Source organism: Rhamphochromis longiceps, linkage group LG7 (genome assembly GCF_057381845.1).
Source record: "Rhamphochromis longiceps isolate RC_006_pf linkage group LG7, R_longiceps_female_GT1.1, whole genome shotgun sequence".
NCBI classification, from domain to species: domain Eukaryota; kingdom Metazoa; phylum Chordata; class Actinopteri; order Cichliformes; family Cichlidae; genus Rhamphochromis; species Rhamphochromis longiceps.
In genome coordinates this window covers 71,286,485-71,293,246 of record NC_140563.1, presented here as the reverse complement: position 1 = coordinate 71,293,246, position 6,762 = coordinate 71,286,485, and positions in this window count along the sequence as shown.

Sequence of the window (6,762 nt, the reverse complement as noted above, 5' to 3'; positions counted from 1 at the left end):
CGTAGTGGTTAGACTACACGCCTTTCGAACAGAGGATCGCAAGTTCGATTCCTGCCTGGGGCGTCTGTATCCAGTAAGGGTCCTAAGGCTAGACCCCCTATGCTAAGCAAGCCTACCGCAGACATGAGCGAGACAGATAAATATGAAGGCATGCCGGCTCGGACGTCGCCCGGATCAACAAGGTCCGCGTCAGGTGTTGAGGAACCAGGGCACCCTGACGAAAAGTGGGCTACTGGAACAAGAAGGCATCGGTGGGCAGGAGAAGTGTAGTCGGATGGTAACAAAGAGAGGGAAGGTAGTCAGAACTGAGGGGATTGAACTACCAGAAGGCAACATTGCAGACATAGAGGACAGTTACAAGTACCTGGGGATCCCACAGGCAAATGGGAACCATGAAGAGGCCGCTAGAAAGGCTGCAACCACCAAGTACCTGCAGAGGGTCAGGCAAGTCCTGAGGAGTCAGCTGAATGGTAAGAACAAGATCCGGGCCATCAACACGTACGCCCTGCCCGTGATCAGATACCCTGCTGGGGTAATAGGCTGGCCAAAGGAGGAGATAGAAGCCACTGACATAAAGACAAGAAAGCTCCTTACCATGCATGGAGGGTTTCACCCCAAGTCCAGCACCCTGAGGCTGTACGCTAAGCGGAAGGAAGGGGGCCGGGGACTGGTGAGTGTCAGCACCACAGTCCAGGATGAGACAAGGAACATCCAAGAATACATTGGGAAGATGGCCCCAACTGACCGAGTGCTCAGTGAATACCTCAGGCAGCAGAAACCCAAGAAAGAGGAGGGAGACGAGGAACCATCATGGAAGGACAGGCCCCTGCACGGTATGTACCACCGGCAGATAGAGGAGGTGGCTGATATCCAGAAATCCTACCAGTGGCTTGACAAAGCTGGACTGAAAGACAGCACAGAGGCACTAATCATGGCAGCACAAGAACAAGCTCTGAGTACAAGATCCATAGAGGCTGGGGTCTATCACACCAGGCAAGACCCCAGGTGCAGGCTGTGTAAAGATGCCCCAGAGACAATCCAGCACATAACAGCAGGGTGCAAGATGCTAGCAGGCAAGGCATACATGGAACGCCATAACCAAGTGGCCGGCATAGTGTACAGGAACATCTGTGCCGAGTATAACCTGGAAGTCCCGAGGTCAAAATGGGAGATGCCCCCAAGGGTGGTGGAGAATGACCGAGCTAAGATCCTGTGGGACTTCCAGATACAGACGGACAAAATGGTGGTGGCTAACCAACCGGACATAGTGGTGGTAGACAAACAGAAGAAGACGGCCGTAGTGATCGATGTAGCGGTTCCGAATGACAGCAATATCAGGAAGAAGGAACACGAGAAGCTGGAGAAATACCAAGGGCTCAGAGAAGAGCTCGAGAGGATGTGGAGGGTGAAGGTAACGGTGGTCCCCGTGGTAATCGGAGCACTAGGTGCGGTGACTCCCAAGCTAGGCGAGTGGCTCCAGCAGATCCCGGGAACAACATCGGAGATCTCTGTCCAGAAGAGCGCAGTCCTGGGAACAGCTAAGATACTGCGCAGGAACCTCAAGCTCCCAGGCCTCTGGTAGAGGACCCGAGCTTGAAGGATAAACCGCCCGCAGGGGCGTGCTGGGTGTTTTTTTTTATATATATATATATATATATATATATAATCAATCATAATAATCTGACAATACTATAATATTGGCCATATTATATTTACATTGCCACAGGGAGTTGACTTTAGTCTCATGAACAACATTGGTGGTGGCTGTAGCTCAGGTGGCAGAGCAGGTCAGCCACTAATCAAAAGGTCGGTGGTTCGATCCCAGGCTGCCTCCTGGCTGCATGCCAAATATCCTTGGGCAAGATACTAACCCCGTGTTTGCCTACTGGTGGTGGTCAGAGGACCTGGTGGCGCCAGTGTCCGGCAGCCTCGCCTCTGTCAGTGCGCCCCAGGGCAGCTGTGGCTACAATGTAGCTGCCATCACCAGTGTGTGAATGTGTGTGTGAATGGGTGAATGACTGAATGTAGTGTAAAGCGCTTTGGGGTCCTATGGACTAGAAAAGCGCTATACAAATGCAGGCCATTTACCATTTAACTAATTGTTATTTACTAACTAATCTTAAATGACTGTTCAGCACCAGAGGCGGAGCCAGACATCAAGACACGAGGACTAAACCCCAATTCAACCAGACCCAGAACTGATCCTGAATTAAAGCAGGACTACAACAGTTCAAAATCAGGACTACTGAGGACTTAACCAAGACAGAACCAGAATCAGAACTAGATGATAGTAGCAGTAAAAATCATCATAGACCTGCACTACACTTATTGTTTAATTCTACCAAAGTACAATATTTAGATTGAGAAAAGTTTATATAATTATTTAGCCTTGTTGTGCAAACAAGCTGCAGAACTTAATAAATATAGAATTTGAAAAATAACAAACCTAAAAAGAAACACGAGGTACGAGATACATGAGGACCTGTGATACGCTGATACTTCTGGTAAACAACCATGTGACTGACATGTGTGTCTCACCTGCTCTTGTTCATCTGTTCTGTCCTCATTCTCCATCTCCCTCTCTGTTCCTCTCTCTCTCTGCTCCTCTCTCTCCCTCTCTGTTCCTCTCTCTCCCTCTCTGTTCCTCTCTCTCTCTCTCTGCTCCTCTCCCTCTCTGTTCCTCTCTCTCCCTCTCTGCTCCTCTCTCTCCCTCTCTGCTCCTCTCTCTCCCTCTCTGCTCCTCTCTCCCTCTCTGTTCCTCTCTCTCTCTGCTCCTCTCTCCCTCTGTTCCTCTCTCCCTCTGTTCCTCTCTGTTCCTCTCTCTCTCTGCTCCTCTCTCTCTCTGCTCCTCTCTCCCTCTGTTCCTCTCTCTCCCTCTCTGCTCCTCTCTCCCTCTGTTCCTCTCTCTCCCTCTCTGTTCCTCTCTCTCTCTGCTCCTCTCTCTCCCTCTCTGTTCCTCTCTCTCTCTGCTCCTCTCTCTCCCTCTCTGCTCCTCTCTCTCTCCCTCTCTGCTCCTCTCTCTCTCTGTTCCTCTCTCCCTCTCTCCCTCTCTGCTCCTCTCTCTCTCTGTTCCTCTCTCTCCCTCTCTGCTCCTCTCTCCCTCTGTTCCTCTCTCTCCCTCTCTGTTCCTCTCTCTCTCTGCTCCTCTCTCTCCCTCTCTGTTCCTCTCTCTCTCTGCTCCTCTCTCTCCCTCTCTGCTCCTCTCTCCCTCTGTTCCTCTCTCTCCCTCTCTGTTCCTCTCTCTCTCTGCTCCTCTCTCTCCCTCTCTGCTCCTCTCTCTCCCTCTCTGCTCCTCTCTCTCTCTCTCTGTTCCTCTCTCTCCCTCTCTGTTCCTCTCTCTCTCTGCTCCTCTCTCTCCCTCTCTGTTCCTCTCTCTCTCTGCTCCTCTCTCCCTCTGTTCCTCTCTCTCCCTCTCTGCTCCTCTCTCTCTCTGCTCCTCTCTCTCCCTCTCTGCTCCTCTCTCTCTCTCTCTGTTCCTCTCTCTCCCTCTCTGCTCCTCTCTCTCTCTGCTCCTCTCTCCCTCTGTTCCTCTCTCTCCCTCTCTGCTCCTCTCTCTCTCTGCTCCTCTCTCTCCCTCTCTGCTCCTCTCTCTCTCTGCTCCTCTCTCTCCCTCTCTGTTCCTCTCTCTCCCTCTCTGTTCCTCTCTCTCTCTGCTCCTCTCTCTCCCTCTCTGCTCCTCTCTCTCCCTCTCTGTTCCTCTCTCTCTCTGCTCCTCTCTCTCCCTCTCTGCTCCTCTCCCTCTCTGTTCCTCTCTCTCCCTCTCTGTTCCTCTCCCTCTCTGCTCCTCTCTCCCTCTCTGTTTCTCTCTCCCTCTCTGTTCCTCTCCCTCTCTGTTCCTCTCTCTCTCTGTTCCTCTCTCTCTCTGTTCCTCTCTCTCTCTGTTCCTCTCTCTCCCTCTCTGTTCCTCTCTCTCTCTGTTCCTCTCTCTCCCTCTCTGTTCCTCTCTCCCTCTGTTCCTCTCTCTCTCTGCTCCTCTCTCTCCCTCTCTGTTCCTCTCCCTCTCTGTTCCTCTCCCTCTCTGTTCCTCTCTCTCCCTCTCTGTTCCTCTCCCTCTCTGTTCCTCTCCCTCTCTGTTCCTCTCTCCCTCTCTGTTCCTCTCCCTCTCTGTTCCTCTCCCTCTCTGTTCCTCTCTCTCCCTCTCTGTTCCTCTCCCTCTCTGTTCCTCTCTCTCTCTGCTCCCCTCTTCCTCTCTTTGTGCTGACAATCATCAAATATACAGTTGAAACCAGATATTTACTCTTCAGATAAAAACAATTTTTTAATTGTAACATCAAATCAGACTAAATGTTTATTTTTTTTAGATAAATATAAAAACATATTTGTTAACTTTAAGAGTAAAGACAGAAACTGTCTGTATTTCTTAATTGTAAATGGCAATAAATTGTATTCAAACTGAGCCACACTTATGGAGCTCCACAGTTCTCTTCCTGGTGTTTTGGTTGACATCTCTTGATGTTCCCATGTCACAGAAACAGGCTCTGTGTTTTGCCTTATATGCATCCACAGCTGTGCCACCAGTTTACTCACATGGACTCTACTAACCTATCAGAAGCTTCTTCAGCTCAGAATGGAATCGTCTGGAGTTTCTTATTAATTAACAATAAACTTAGTGTATATGTACTCCTAAATTTGATCAAAGTGATTAAAAAATAGAAAGCTCTGTCTCTCTTTATTCTGACATTTAACTAATTCAAAAGATATTTCAATATTTATCTAAAACAAAAGTTTACTCTAAATTGATGTTGTACAGTAAAAATGTTTTCTCCCTAAAGTGTAAATATCTGGTTACAAATGTGAATATCCTGCTGTGTACTCAAATCCCTCTTGTTTTGCATAGAAATATACTGAACAACATACAAAGCATAATATATAAAATAACATTTACCTGAGTTTTTTCTTTGAAAGAACCCTCTAATGTCCATTCTTATCTTTCAGTACATAACTGAAACCGATTTAGTCGGGGAGGGTAAGAACTGAAAATATGAAATAAACACACGTAAGCTAAAACTCGCTAAAGAAACAGCATTTGTTCGGCTTTTCATTTCGCCATTTGTTGATTCACTTGAAGAGCAATAACGTAATATTGGTCAAGTGATCAGTTTGATATCAATCTTTCGTGATGCACCGTCATATTTACATTATTTGTACGGTACGAATGATTTGCTTTGGTACCTGGTCAAACTTAAGCTCTCCTTAGTATGGCTGGCTCCGTTTCTCCAACAGCGCACTCACGGGCAGCAGCTGTCCCGCCCCCTCGCTCAGTCGCTGGCTGTCTCCCAATTCAGGGTCTGCAGCCTTAAAGTACGCAGCCTCAACGATCCTCAAGGGCCGCGTACTCAAAGACCGCTCAGGCCGGAAGTGCGAGGCTTGTGTAATGGGCCGGTCTAGCCTCCGTTGCGCTGATACTGTTGTTTGTCAATAAAGTTTTTTTTTTAAAAAAAGCCTCCGTTGCGGTGTCCAGGTAGCCTAGCAACCATGATACTAACAGCTGGAAACGTGTCATACAGCTGTGTTTGACAGAGATGAAGGAGAAAATCTTTTGTTCATTTGTTTGTTTCTACATGAGCTTTGATCATTCTCTGTGAGATGAAGCTCAGCTATTGGACGGCGTATATTTTAAAGTAAAGGCTTTAAAACCAAGTTAGTACAAACGTCACTGATGTCACATAACTTTGCTGACATGTGGCCAACAGTAATGTTTAATGGTCTTCGTTATTAAACATTTGCACATAAATAAGTGACGTCATATTCAGTACTTAAAGTTCACTCTTCGGCCGCCCCTCATCCGCCGTTTTTTTTCTGCAAATTTATCCACACCCACCGCCACGCTATGCATTCTGGGATATGTTGGGCCACGAAGTCTACACTGCCACATCCTTAAAATTCAGGGAAATGAAGGACGCATTTGAGGGCCGCATTTCGAGCAGCCTTTGAATTGGGACAGCCTTCGTCGCGCCGCTGTGACGTAATTGGCCTTGAAGTCCATACTTTAAGGCTGCAGACCCTGAATTGGGAGACAGCCGCTTAGTGCCTGAGCTCGGATCATACCAATATCAGGGGGGATTCACGCACAGTCGTAAATTCCCACAGTGTGCACTATGTGCTTCGAATATTGTGTGTACTTTTTGTTTTATACAGTTGTCAGCCAGGCATCTAACTATGAAAAAATTACACTCCAAAAGACCCCGGGCTTCTGACAAAACAACCCGGGCTTAAGCCCAGTAAGCCACCCCCACGTCCGCCCCTGTTCAGCACAGAAATGAAGCCCAACAATCATGTTTTACAGTGCCGTGGTCTCAGCCTCAGATACTCAACTAAAGTGATGTCATGACAAAAATGAATGACCAACAAAACATTTTTCTCCTTCATTTCTGTCAAACAAAGCTGTATGTAACGTGTCTCGCGGTTAGTATCATGGTTGCTAGGCAACCTGAACAGCAGGACGAAGCGTATACCGTCCCATTTCACAAGCCTCTCACTTCCGCACTTCTCGTACTTGTAGTACGCGTAGTGCGCGTACTTCAAGCGTGCAGTCTCTTAATTGGGACACAGCCTCTGACTGAGGAGAGCCAGCAGGCGTCTCACCTGTGCCTGCAGACCACAGGTGTGTTCACCTTTCAGCATAAAGTTCTTGCTGTGTCTCAATACACTGATCGGGTTCATTGATGATGTCATCAGTGTGTGACAATATCAAAACTGTTAGGCTGACGAAGACATTTTTCACGTGTGGCCAAAGGTGGAGCCAGCTGTTCCAGGAGGATG